This window comes from Myiozetetes cayanensis, unplaced genomic scaffold, assembly GCF_022539395.1.
Source record: "Myiozetetes cayanensis isolate MyiCay16 unplaced genomic scaffold, myiCay2020 scf12, whole genome shotgun sequence".
NCBI lineage: Eukaryota > Metazoa > Chordata > Aves > Passeriformes > Tyrannidae > Myiozetetes > Myiozetetes cayanensis.
This window is the reverse complement of record NW_026086826.1, coordinates 12,505,278-12,520,187: the sequence shown is the minus strand read 5'-3', so window position 1 is coordinate 12,520,187 and position 14,910 is coordinate 12,505,278. Positions and strand designations below refer to the sequence as shown.

At 44.8% G+C, this 14,910-nt stretch overlaps 1 protein-coding gene across 1 annotated transcript in view; it reads right to left on the bottom strand.

Moving 5' to 3' along the window:
• Positions 1–11,909, bottom strand: part of PDE4B (phosphodiesterase 4B) — a 197,659-nt gene extending 185,750 nt beyond the window's left edge. Inside the window, exon 1 of the mRNA XM_050307439.1 lies at positions 11,652–11,909. The gene's annotated coding sequence lies outside the window, so the exon portion shown is untranslated. The remainder of the gene's footprint in view (positions 1–11,651) is intronic.
• Between the last annotated feature and the right edge of the window lie 3,001 nt (positions 11,910–14,910).

The window sequence follows — 14,910 nt, the reverse complement described above, 5'->3', positions numbered from 1 at the left end:
TTCTCTTATTAATTACATTCAGTTTAATCTGTTCATACAGGACTTGGGGGGAGGCTCTATATCATTGCTTCTCTTCTCCTTTCCAAAGGCTCTTTCATTCCTAACCAGCTCCAACGTTCAGGTGCTCCCCTCATAAATCTGCTTCCACTGAGATAAGGAAATGCTCATATTCCTTCCTTTGAGAACTCAGAATAGAAGGAAATGGGTTTTTTTCCTCAAAACAAACAAGATGCCCAAAATAAAACTGCGAAATGTGTCCCCTCAGCTGTTTTCCTACAGTAAACACAGAGCACAGAACAGCTCAGAACCTGGCTGGGAGCAGCATTTCTAACACATCCCATAAGAGAGACTGAGCCCTTTGCAAGCAAAGCCACTGAGAGCCTGAGTGAAGGAGAATCAGAATTTAATTTATGAGGTCTGCATTTTACACCCTCAGGGTATGACCAAACCTCTGCTGGTGAAAACTGCAGGAAAATGCAAGGAACTCAAGGATAGTCCTAAGGTCCTGAGGTGTTGCAGCGAGCAGAATTAGCCCCTTTCATTCTCCTTTGTATTGGCTTTGGAGCTGGAGATCACAAGGGCCACCTCTACCCAAGAGAGGAGAACAGAGGAGACTTCACTTCCCCTGGGGGCACCGTGGGATGGGGAGGATGGAAAAACTTCCTCAGCGTGGTGGCAGGGAAGGAGGGCACTTGCCTGCTCCATTCACACAGGGATTAAACAGCACTGGCCTCATAGAATCACAGAATTCCAGAATGCTTTGGGTTGGAAGGGACCTTAGAGCTTATCTCATCCCCATGGGCAGGGGCACCTTCCACTACCCCAGGCTGCTCCAAGCCCTGTCCAAACCTGGTCTTGGACACTTCCAGGGATGGGGCAGCCACAGTTTCTCCAGGCAACCTGAATTTTACCCTCATAGTTAGGAATTTCTCCCAGAATTTATTGCTGTACATCCACCCGGGGGCAGGTATTAGGTGTTGGCTTTTTTCTTTCCTCCGCAGTTTGAGGCAAGAGGAGGCACCACATCTTTTCCCTCTCACAGGCTTGGGAGACAGTCTGTGAATCCTTACAAATGACTGCAGGTCTCTGACAGAAGTTTTGGCAGGTACCCAGAGAGTCAATAAATGAAAATTACAATATCACTTTATACACTTATTTTTAGAAACTGCCTCCTGCTCACTGAAAGAAAAAAGTCCCATTTCAAAGGGCCAGACCATGAGTACGAAGACAACGGGGTGCAACGGAGAACCTGAACTTCCTACCGCTTGAACCACTCAGGAATGAAACATTCCTGCTGCTTTCTCCATTTACATTTCCCAGTTTTAGGTGTGGATTGCAGAACTGAGCTCATCTGCAGAACCATCACCACACAGCGCTCGGGATAATTTTAACCCCCCAGACATATGGAGAACACTCCTTTCACCCTCCTCTGCAGATAAAGGAGAGATGATCTGAGCCCACAGATTTCCAACAGGGAAAGAAATCTTCTCCAGCTATTTCACATATATATATATATATACATATAAAAAATGTGGAAATTATAATTTTGATTATATTTACAGTGTAAAACATGCCCTGTGCTTTAGTCACCAAGCATGCACAGATAAATACAAGAACACAGGGGGAATGACTTTATGCTGCCTGCATATTTTTTTAATCTCAAATGACTAATTTTTATGAATTTAATTACTCTGATTAAAAAGTGCAGTTGTTAGACACCTATAAGTACCCTTTAAGAACCAACCATTGTAACCACACTTACAAAGAATTCATATGTCTGATGTCAAAACCAGTCTAAAGTAGCTGTGGGTGCCACAGGACTGCACTTCACTTAATCCAGGCACAATTTGTTTACTCCCAAAGGCACAACATCAATAATGAAACTCAAAATAGGCTTTCTTTCCTGAAAAGTATAAAATATCTCAAAGAAATATGATTTATATAACCACAAAGTAGCTGGGAACAAATGTAGAGAGAGACTGAATGTGCTCTGGATTAGAAGTGATGGGAATCATCAACAAAACGTGGATGTATTTATCCTGGAAGTATTAGAGATGGGAATGCCATAGATCTGGGATGGGGCAGGTAGAGCTTAAGCTGTTTTTATAATGGAATCATGGACCTTAATATGGTTTTATGATAGAATTCTGGACTGGTTTGGGTTGGAAGGGTCCTTAAAGACCATCTTATTCCACCTCTGCCATGGGCAGGGAATCTTCCACCAGAGATTCCAATTTCCACTAGTTTTATAACTATCAGAGAAAAACTTGTGTTTTCCCAAATCCACAGCTAATCTGCAGACCAGGAAAACCTCCTGCACTGTGCAGGTACCAAACAGCAGCTTGGCAGAGCTACAGCACTGAAAAACCAAATTCAAAGCTTTGCTCAGCCTAATCCTTTGAAAAAAACCACTGAGCCTGGACCCGACAGCACCTGAACTCTGATCCAAACACTCCCATTTCAGTTCACTTGCTGGTTTTACAGTGTAAACTGGAAGCAAGTGCTGGTGCCCACTAACACCAGCAGGTCTTGGATCCATTAAACAGTCACAAGACCTATCAAATAAAGAAATGATTAGAGATCTCTGCAGAGTAAAATGGAAAAAGCAAGAGAAAAAGTTGCTTCAGGGGTTGCACCTCATTGCAGCCCAAATATAGAGTGAATTATGGGAAGGAAGAAGGGAATTTGGTGAGGGGGGGCTGGTTCCAAATGTCTTTTCTAATGCATCAATGCACAATGCCAGCACGGAAAACTACTTTCCTTAAGGATGAGGAGGTACCTCATCTTTGTGAGGCATCGTTTCCCCTGCCCTAAGGTGAAGCAGAAGAGGAGCATGTGCTTCCTGCTGGTGGAGACATGGCAGCATGAGCCATTCCATGGGAGGAGTTTGGAACATGCTTGGTCCTTGTTTTACAAATAAACAGTGGTGCTCACATCAGCATCAATTCCTCCTGCAGTGAGAGCAACAAGCGAAGTCCACCACAGGAACACCTCATGGCACGAAAGAAAAGCAATATTTAATTTAGGAAAATTCACCAGTAAATTCTATTGATATGCACAAAGTCAGTAAGAGTTTGCTCAGAGTTAAGTGACTATTTTTTAATCATAAAGTTTCTCTATTTTTACATGAGTCTAAACAAATACCTTATCTTTTGCTTACCAAATTCTTCCTACATTTTATTACAGATAACTGAACTGAGGAATTAATTTCATTCCAACTATTCCATGACAGGAGTCCCACACCAGGACAGTATAAAATAGCTTTACATTAATAGTGGATGATTAAGAAATAAGGAAAGACGCTAAAGAATGTACCTTTCTACTTCCTTCTAGTCATTTTTCCTTTTTTAAAAATATCTGGTTTTCTGTGGATATGCCAATAGGCTCCAGAAGGAAACCAAGCATTAGGTAAACAAGGATTTATTTTTACAGTTCTTGTGCCTGACTTTATTTGAACACTGACTTGTTCTTGCCTTTCTGAGAAAAGGCAGTTAAAACCTTCCATTTAGAATTTAATTGATTCATCACTGACCCACAAGCAGCTTGAAAAATACCACAATGGTCCCGTGGCTCTGCCAAAAATAAGAAAAATGGGAAAAAACAAAGGGGCACAATTCACCTACAGAGCAGGGGGAACACTGGACACACACAGGCAACACATCAAACTCTACCAATACCAGCAGGGGATTTCAGGATCCCAAAATATCCTGTATATGCTGAAAGCAAAATACAAGCTCAGAATGGGAAAATAAGAGCTGTAGAAGTGCCAGGCTTCTAATCATCCTGCTTTTCTAAGTATTTCCCTTTACTAAATGGTTTTCACCCAAAGGTCTGTAAGTTCCATACATGCATAATTCATTAGGAAGAGGCAGTGGAGAGCTCTTGGAATGGAAATTTTGGGATGAATTCTAGAAAGGAAATGCAGAATGGAGGCAGACAAAGGAATGAAGGGAAAAAGAAAAGTGACACAAAACCAGCTGAGGCACATTGACTTCTCCCAGCCCAGCACACCTGGAAAGAACCAATGGGGAAGGGAATCCTAACAACTATTATATTCATTGCAATGGTAGCAATAGATCCTTGGACTAGAGCTTCCTATGATGTACCTGTGTTGGAGTTGTCTCAGGTAAGAACCTGCCATGAAATCCTCAGGATCAGCAGCCAAGGACGGGACCCCCCAGCTCTGCTCTTCTTGTTCGGCACCGCACCACGAAGGCTCCTGGAGAAGCTGCTAAAACTATCAAGGATGACAACCTGGGACAAGATTCCTTCTCTCTTTTGAGGATCTCAAAAGATGTACCCAGAGAGTTTTCCTCAGTATGAAGACAAGCACTTCTGGAAGAATCCCAGGATATGCTGAGCTGGAAGGGACCCACAAGGATCATCCAGTCCAACCCTCAGCCCTGCACAGGACCATTCCCAAGAGTCACACCAGGTGCCCCAGAGGATCATCCAAACACTCCTTGAGCTCTGGCAGCCTTGGTGCTGTGACCACTGCCCTGGGGAGCCTGTTCAGTGCCCAACCACCCTCTGGGGAAGAACCTTTTCCTGAGATCCAACACTAAACCCTGCCCTGACACAACTTGAGGCCATTCCCTGGGGTCCTGTCCCTGGTCCCCACAGAGCAGAGATCAGTGCCTGCCCCTCCTCTCCCCCCCTCAAGGAAGTTGTAACTGCAATGAGGTCTCCCCTCAGTCTCCTCCAGCTGAACACACCAAGTGCCCTCAGCACTCTCCAAATGACACTTAACATCCCCCTTCCAAACGTGCTTTGCTCTTGCCCAAGCATGGCTGGTGAATTCAGACCATGATCACCGTTCCCAGATGAAAAATGGGAGAATCCTGTGCTATTTCACTGACAATTTTCCAAGCTGATGTAAGGGAAGCTGAAGCTGATTGCAAGGGATTGGAAATGTTCTCCATGGACACCTTTTCTTCCAGTGGCATGACCAAAACAGGCAGCAGTGGGTTCAGCTCCTGCACCACACTCAGGCAGTGGGAGATTTGTGATTAGTATTCCTGAGCACACTGTGCATCCTGAGAATATGATTTGCTTTGAACAGAATCCCATCAAACAGAGCAGCTTCACCCTGAAGGTTTCCATATGTCTTATACTTATTTTCTTCTCAAGAGCTCTTGTGCTGTTGGATTATTTTCTGCTTCTTATTTGGGCTCGGAGTTTCAGCAGTGGTTACTCCTGAGGATTAATCATTTTGGATTCCTCTCCTCCTGAAGTTCCTGTTCTCACTATTTATAAGCACTCTTGAAAGTATCCCCCTTGCAAGGAGCTCCACTCCAGATTTATCTCTCACATTTAACAAGTGCTCTGGCAATTTCAGAAGGTTTTTTTGTTCTGTTTATTCAAGTGGGACGTGGTCTACTGCCTTCTCGAAGCAATTACTGAATTACAAAAGCATGAATGAACCAAAAATCAATTGCAAGAATTTATTTTCTGAGCTGAGCATGGTACTAATCCTTCGCCCAATGCTCAAGAGTAATTTGTCCCTTGGTGCCCATCTTACAGGCAGAAACCATTCAATCCAGATCAATCTGTGTGACTCAGAGGGTGAGCTTTGTTTAGCAACAAGAAGGTTCCTCCATCAAGGGCAATTTCGCCCTGTTATTCTTGACGTGCCTTGGTATAGGTACCAAACCTGATTTTTGCACGTCAGTGAGGAGACACCACAGCTCCCAACAACTTCCAGATTTCTTCTGTGCTGTGGGCAGTCACTTGATTTGACTTGGTTACCAGGAAAAACACTGCTTGTTGTATGTGTCAGCGGCACCTGAGTTCACCAGGACCCCAGGGAAAAACAAAACTGAAAATATGATGGGTATTTAGCAAAGGAAAGGGTCAGCTTCTTGTTTACAAGTTTAGAAACACTGTAATGAAAGAAAAGCACCGAAAAGAATACTGAGGAGAAAACCCTCTGCGAGCTCTCTGTGGCTGCCTTGTGCACCTGCCCTGAGGTGCCTTTGTCAGCAATACACAAGCACCTCATGAATGTTGTCTCTACAACAGGTTGAGCTCATTCCTGGGTTTAGGAGAGCAGAGCTGACTTCTCCTGCAGGACATGACATACAAACTCACGCCGTGGCATCACCTTATTGGCTGCCCCCCATTCTGCTGTTTTGTCTGGCTCTGTGTAAGCTGCAGACCATCCTGTTTCCTTGGATTTATTTCAGGTGATGTTCCTTTCCCCTTTTCTCTCTTCCTACTTCTTCACTTGTAGGACAGGATGTTGTCTCACAAGCTCTGCCTTGAATACCTTGTGAAAACCATTCTTTCATTGCAAACATCACACCAACAATCCCTGTCCTAGTTTCTGAGAGCACAAAATTATTTGATAAAGCAGGTATTAGTGCCTGCTGTGTGGTTACCCTTCTGGTCAACCTTTTATTACCTGTTCTGTGTCATTCTAGTCCTGTGCTGCTCACCAACCCTTCCTGCATGGAAGGCAAAGATTGCGCCACAAACATCCACCACTCCCTGCAAAATCTGCTGCTTAAATCAGGTCAAATGTAGGGTATTATCAGAGAGCAAATTAATTAAGAGAGCAAATGAGTACATATTAACCATTTAGCAGCTGGGGCAGGTCAGCTGAATGTTCTCAACAGGCAGCTGTTGGCAAATAAGGTGCATTGCAGCAAACGACATTCAAAGTATTCCTCAAAAGTGTCATCTCATAGTTTGCATCCCCGTGCTCCTATTGGAACATGGCCCAGACCTTACACAGAAAGTTTTCCATCCTCTTCCAGGCAACACTCCTGACATTCCAGGGAACAAAGAGGGCATCAGTCACCTCAACTTCTTTGATGCAAAAGACCCTGGTGGTCTCCACTGCTTTTCTGTTACCAGGAATTAATGTAATATATGAGAGAGTACATCATACACTGAAATACTGGCACTTCATCCAATCACCTGAAGCCCACAGGAAAACAGAAATGCTAGAAGATTTCTTGGCCAAGCCACAGTGAAATCTCAGAGGCTTCAAGCACCAGAGAAGGAAAGCTCCTCTGGTGTTTCAATTATAAAAAGAAACTTCAAAAACCTCAGTCAGCTAAGTACTTTCATTTTCAGAGCATGGAATGCAAACAGTGAGGAAAATACCTCAGAAGAGTAATAATAAGGATTTAGAGCCTTCAATGATACAAAAATTCAAGCCTGCAGCTCTTTTTGATCAAGTTCATCTTTCCTGTAAGCAGCCAGACAGGATATTCCTTGGGCTCTGGCTACCCCAGGATGGCCTCCACAGCTTGGTTTGAAGGAATTTCTGGAGTAGGGCACTAAAGGGGCTGACATGCAATTATTACAAGAGGTAACACCAGAAAGACAAGGGACAAATGGCTCAGTTTACTGGCAAGGAAGGGTCAGTATGGGATGGAATCCTTCCTGGAGTGAAAGCTCTAAAAACCTTACAGCTGGGGCAGCAAAGCAGCCCCTAAATCACTGCTCACAAGGGTGAGTGTCTAACAGGGAATCACAGAACCACAGCAACCTGGATCTTAACTCCAGCTCAGCAAGGCTGCTCATCCTCAGAGCCCAGCAAAAGGCATTTTGCCTAATTGGCCCCAGCCATCACCCTTTAAAGACCATAATTCACCTTCTTTCTGGTGTGACTGGTGCTCTCATTTCCAAATCCATGCTGAGAAGCTCAACCTGAGTGGGCTGTGGCTTTAACCACCATCCAGTCAAGACTTCTCCTTCAAGGCACCCCCTGTTAGTATCAGCCCTTACTGGTGTTGCAGAAATGAACAGTCACCAACCCACAGCTTGCCAGCCCTAATTTTAGCCACACTACTACACGTAGCACTTCCACACATGGGGAGAAACACCTAAACTTGTGACAGATCCCATTCCCTTCCCAGTGGCTTTTTATGCCATATTGCACCTCTGAGCTCCTTCCACCCCACCAGAATCTCCTGTCGCTTCACAGAAGTCAAAGGTAACTCTGTATCACCCACCCACTTCCTCCTGAGCTCCAACAGCAAACCCATCCCAGCCTCACCCACTGTCCCACAGCCCATCACAAGCCATTTGTTTGCGCTGGCACCAACTTTTACCCGTCTCTCAAATCTTTAACAACTTAACAGCAAAGATGTTCAGCCCATAAGGTACCGAGTTTTATAATTCTACCCCAAATAAGCTACTTTTTTACTACATAAAATAACTCACTCTAAACAATACTTTTGCTCTACGCTGTTCCAATTCCCAACCTACATTTTCAGTACCACCAAGACTGTCCTTACTTCTTCCAGGCCTTGGTTCCTCATTGGTAAAAATATCCATAACCTTTTTTGCTTGGCCTCCAAAGAGGAGAAAACTTTCAGGAAAGAGATTGATGGAGGGGAGGAAAAAAACCCTCAATCCACACATACAAAACCCCCACATGCATTGGGAAAAAAAAAAAAAGAAAGAAAAAAAAAAAAGAAAAAAAAAAAAGAGAACAAAGACAAATATATGGGAATTTTCTGGCTCTTTCTCCCCCTCATTTATGAATAAACAAAGTGTATCATTAAGTGGCCAAACATGAGGAAGTGCCAAACTCAGAGCGCACATTTGCACTTCCAGGATTACCCTCTGTAACCACCTGAAGAGGCACAGATCTAATCCATCCCCATCCACTCATCTATTCCCTCATCACTCACAGTAACACCAGATGCTGCAACAGAAAGTGCAAGAAATCCCACTGCAGGCAGACACAGAATAATCTGCTCTACCAGAAAGTTTCCTCCAAGTCTTATTTCTCAGACAGTGGCTTAAGCTATGAGGGATAAACAGTTGGGGTTTTTTGTTGTTTGGTTGGTTGGTTGGCTTTTTTATTGTTCTCTCAAATTTTCTTTTTAGTATTTGCAAAGTTTCTCAGAATTCTGGACACCTCTGTGATTTACCATAATTATTTTGGATTCAAGTCCTGCGCTTGAACAACTCTCTGGCAAGTATTCCCTTGGTCTAATTGGAAATCTAATGAAAAATTAAATTAAATTAAGTTTAAAAATTAAATCAAAAGTCTTGAATGCTGCATGCCCACTTGCTTTTCTATTGCATGACCAGGGAAAAGGTTCTGAACTTGCTTTCTCTGTATCATTCATCATATTCTCTCTAACTTACTAACCTGAATAAGGATTATATCCTTAAACTATTCGGAATGTACTGGCATGAAGGCCTCCCAGATGAATGGAACCAACTGCATTTTACACTCAGAGAACTAAGAGGAAAGAGAAAGTGGCCTTTCTTGCATGTTTTTAGCCAGGAATGTGATCCTATCAATTTGTTCTTTTCTTGTAAAAAGAAGCTTTTCAAGCTGAAAGCTATTTTCATAATTAAAGAAATCCAGCTAAAATGTTTTACCTACACCACTTAAACCATTCCTCTGCATTGCCTGAAACCAAAACATTGCAGCAGCAAGAAGCTGAGAGTGAAGCTGACAAATTATTTTAATTCTCTAAACTAAGGGAAACACAGGGGCAAAAAGAACACCCAGAGCACGAGTAATAACAGCAGATTAATATCCACTTGCTTTAAAAGTAATATTTAAAGTAGACACACATCTGTTTGCAACAGTCACGTTTAGGGAAGTTCTTTCTCATCATTATTTGTCCTACACCTTTCTAATTGGTTTTTTTTTCCATCTGCTAAGGCTGGATTTATCCTACTGCACTAATTATACTATTTTATTTACTGATGGAACCAGTGTAAAGTCTTGCATGCTTTATTTGCATAAGAGGCATTTAATATAAGTGACTAAAGGTATTTTTAAGAATTGTTTTCACACCATTTTTCTCACTCTGTAAGGACTTCCCACATCTACACCGGGGCAGATCACCCCAAGGAAAGGGTGTTTGGGTAAAACAAACTCATCAGCACTTAAAATTGCCATTTTAGGAAGGATTTCACAAATCTATCTGTGGTTATTCATTTCAAATATGGGAATTCAAGAGAGTTGATTGTAATGACTTTTTAAACGAGACTGGTGTTCCCAGAGACGATTAGTCAGCTAATCTGGTCTAAGCTTCCTGCTGGATAAGTCAGGCTCTGGAGCAAGGATTTGACTGCTGAATAAGGAGAGGTTTCCATGTGACGTGGAAAGAGCTGGGGAGTAAACACAGGGTTGGTTGAGGAAAAACCTGAATATGATTTTGGAAGAAGCAGCAAACAAGGCTGAATCTCACATTTTACTTCAGGTTCCCATTAAAGCATTTCATTAAAAATGATTTACTGGAATCTAAAATGTCTAAAGATGAGGATAAAGGGTGATATAGCTGTACCTGGAGTACCTGAGCAAGCACATGGAAAATTATTAAAATAGATTAGATGACAAGAGAAACATAATTACAATGAATAATTTGCTATATGCAGCCAGTACACCTAATAAGTGCACTAGAGAAGCACTCACACTAAAGAGCTTTAGATTCCAGATGATTTATGTATCACAGATTTGTTTATAAGCCGGCCACCCTCTCTGGACCAGTGAGAAACACAGAAAACAAGCATCTCTCAAACTGGTCTAAAATGTTCCGTGTTTCATTTGCTTTACAACATGCAAATGCGATATTCACCTTACTCACTGCTGACATCAGAATTTCAGAGGAAAACGATAAAAAGCACTGTATGAATTCTGCTAAAAATTTACAAATCCCTCAGGAACTCTCTCCTCGGTGTAGGTAATCTCTTGGGATGTTTCCTATTGCAACACATGCTGAGCACCACACAAAACAACCCAATACCTTCATGGCTACATCCCACCCCGAGAGATCTACAGTGAATAGCTTGTTGCACATCGGAACTGATTTATCACTCCTCAACCTCCACCCCAAGGGGGGAAAGGAGCAGCTCTCCCTGCTCCATGGGCTTGCAGGCAGCTGCTGCCGCGGAGCTGATGTGGAGTTACACCAAGGAAACACTCAACTTCCACATCCTCCCCAAACTCACAACTCCCACCAGGCACCGAACTGAGAAAAGGAGAAGCAGAAAAAACAAACTGACTCAAAGCACATGTCAGAGAACATGATGCAGAGCTGGAGAGCCTGGGAGGGGAAATGTCTCCGGGAGATGAACATCGGGAGGGCTGATCCCACCAGCATTTCAGAGGACCCAAGGGTGTGGATCGCTCGGGAGCTTTGGGCGAGGGCTGACCAGTTTTGCAGGTGGAACCCGGCCATGGCAGCCCCCGGCCCATGTGCTGGAGGACACAAATCCTGGGCACACAATTCCATGGACCTTAACAGGTCCAAGATAAAATGAGCAATTCCAACAGAAATTTGGAATAGAAAGAAACAGAAGGAATATAGAGATACAGATAGACTATCCATAAGATGTAGAAAGACTAAAAACAATATAATTTAAATTTAACAAATAAGTACACCTTCGCTCTCTGGAAAACCACAAGACACCCCACACACACACTTCCCCCCGCCTCACCACCCCCCCCCGCTTTTTTTCCCCTCAAACTATCAGTTCTTAACGCCATGTGATTCCATGGGACCAAACTTACTGGAGCCACCGAAACACCCCACAAGTGACTCAGTCGTTTTCCTCCATCGGCCCCTCGCCGGGCGCGCTCCCCAACCCCGGGCACGTAACAGGTACCGGGACCCTCCGGGACCCGCCGGGACCCCCGGGCAGGGCCCCCCAGCCCCGGCAGCGCTTACCTCGGCCCGGCGGCGTGTCCGCGGCTCGGCCGCAGGTTCCGCAGCCCCTCAGCGCTCCATGGCGCGGGAATGGCAGCGGAGCGGCGGCTCCAAGGCGATATCGGGGCCGGCTCCGCGGGGCTGCGCCGGCGGCTCGGCTGAGGCGCGATCCGCTCCTCCTCTGCTCCTTCCCTTCCTTCCTCGCTCCTTCCCGTCCCTGCTCCGCTCTGGCCGTCCCTCCCCGCTCTGCCTCTCCCGGCTCCGTTCCTCTGCGCCCTGCTCTTTCTCTTGCCTTCCCGCTCCTTCCCTCTGTGCTCCTCTCCTTCCCACCCCGCACCGCTCCTTCCCTCGCCGCTCTCTCCGTCCCTCCCCCGCCGCAGCCTCCGGCCCTGCCCCGGGTGGGGTCCAGCCCCGGCCCCGCCCGCCTCGTGTCCTCCCCTCAGGGCAGGGACCCCGCTCCGGCCGCCGGCGGGATTTGGCCCGCAGCCCGCCGGGCCAAGGTGAGCTCCGACACGCGGGCTGCAGCAAATCCAGCACAATTCCGGGCTGGATGGCGCTTGGAGCAACCTGGTCTAGTGGGGTGGCATCGCTGCCCGTGGCAGAGGGGGGAGCGAGGTGCACATTAAGGTCCCTTCCAAATTAAATCAGTCTGTGGTGCTGTGGGATTACTCAGGAATAAAGCACAAATTTATCAATATGTTTGCATCCGTAGGGGCAGAGCAGGGGAAGGAGCCGCTCTGAGGGCTCTCCTTAGGGAACGCTCAAAGGCACGGACAGAGGACACCCCACACACAGAGGGACCACCAGCCCCCTGCAAGGTACAACCCACAGGACACTCATGATGGCTCAGCTGGGCCAGGCTGGCAAACAAGAGCTGCTTCTGCCTTAAAGATGCAGTGGCAGAGCGTGTCATGTCTGTACGCGATGGTCACACCACCCCCAAACACCTCTGATGTGGGAGATAAGGAGAACTCATTTTATATGGTTTCGTTATGGCAGGAACTTCTGTTTGATCCTCACTGTCATGCGAGATCTTTGGGTGTTTGATGTCTTCATCAAAGGGCAAGTTTCTGGAGTAATAATGTGAAGGACTTGGTTCACATGTTTAAAAGAGTTTCCAGTCTTCGTGGCTGAGGAGCAACATTTAAAAGGCTTAAAGAACCCACCCCAGCTCCCAAAACCTCAGAGTCCAGAACAGAAAAATAAAATCCATTCATTATAAAACCTTTTAAATTAAGAGTTAAACTGGGTATTTGTGGATGACACACAGCCCCTTGATTTTTTCCAGGGATTAATGACTGCAGGCTCTGAAAACTGAACAGAAGGGCTGCTGTGTTGTAATTCCTGCTCAAGTACCATCCCATGGCCTTGTATCCCACAGACCCACAGTCCAGACCATACCAGACCCTGATAAACCAGTCTTTATGCAGTAAAAGGACAATATTGAATGAAAGTTTTGTACAACATAATCATAAAGAGGAGAAAAGATTGTCTGTCCAGCTGTCCAGCCCAATAAAACTAAGAGTTAATAACTGCTTGACAGATCTCTATAATATACAGGAGTTTCTTTTTGCATACACAAAATATAAAACTAATTATCAATCAAATTTCAATTCCTGCTCCCAAAGGCAAATTTATTTCTGTACATGTGTAAAAAAATGTGCAAGACTGCCAACAATTCTAATTCAAATGATGGTTGCAGGTATATACTGAATTTCCTTTGTTACTTCATATTACAAACAAGGGTGCAGAAGAAGGGCAACCTCCATGAGTACATGATGCTGAAGTGCTGGAATCTTTACAGCTATGAGAAGTATTTCTCCTAAATGTTTTGCAGCCTTATAACTTAATCACCTCATTCTTTCCTTTGCCAATAAAATATATACTCCCAATGTTTCCCTCCATTTGTAGCATTTCAGTGACTTGCAGGAGCAGAGGTGATATTTTCCCATTTGCTGCCTTGGACAGAGAGTCAGGTATGAGAAATGTGGTGGAGAGTCTGATGTGCAACACTGTAAAACTTTGTGAAACTCCACGGAGAAGTCAGTTCAGCGATTATTCCCTAGATTCCAGATTTAATCTTTGGGGTTTAGATTCAGGCAGGTCCTTGGTGTGGGGTATGGAATATTTAGGAGAGTTGTCTCTTAACTGCAAGCACCAAACAATACAAGTCATGGCACAGTTTTCGAATGGTTAAAAGAAACTCTTTCTAGACTACAAAGCCAGGAAAATGAAAATCTTACTTTTGTTCCTGCACAGCCTCCAGGCAGCACATCCCAGATTTTAACTCCCTGGCAACAAGAGACATCAGTTATCCTTGTTCAGGCAACAAGAGTAGTCATGGATAAAATTCCAAAGCCTGAGAACAGACAGCAGAGCTTCACCCTTGTGGAGAGGACCTGCTTGTTACTGCTGCCTGTGAGCTGGCAGCAGCAGCCCCAAGTGTTCCTCCTCCCTCCCCAGCCCTCCTGCTGCCTGACATCCTCTTAGAAACTTGGTAGCGAGGGCTGATACCAGGAGGATGAAATTAAGAAACTCCTCAGAGCTCGTGGTGTGATTGTATCACAGGCTCGTGTTATTCTTATCGCCCTCCACTGATCTGCCAAGACAACTCCAAGAAGTCATCCCTGGCATTAAGACATTCCAGAGGCCCTGAGCACTCATAATGCACACTAGAACTGAACACTGAAAGCTGCAGTGCTCACAGTTCTGTGCTACAATTACCAAATGCCACTCAGGAGCACAAATTTTTCATTATCAACAAGCTCTAAACATCCTAAAGGACTTAATGCCTGTAAATCTGCCTGTGATTCTGCCAGCCTTGGGAAAAGGTCACTTCTCAGTGACTTGCACTGACCAATGCTGTGCAGTCAGTGCCTTTGTCATTCCCCCTAGACACCTACTGATCTCTCAAACACACAATAGTCAGGCAAATGATCTTTAAAATCACGGTTTAGATGAGCTTCAAGATCCCTCTCAGCCCAAACCATCCAACACCATAGAGATGATGCCCAAGGGATCAGTTCAGGCAGTAACTCAGGAGTATTTTTGGATGCATTGTTGACATGGAGCTCTCACCAACCCAAGTGATGTTTTTCATCATGTCCAAGTTACCATTTCCATCATTACCATTTCTGCCCTGTTATGGTGCAGGGTTCTCAGTCTTCAAGCCAAAAAGGCTGCCCAGTAGGATGAAGAGTATTGGTGATACCTTCCTTCCTGCTCTTCAGTGGAGGGATAGTACAACTTTGTGTTCAGAAACTAGAACTGCCTCTGGATC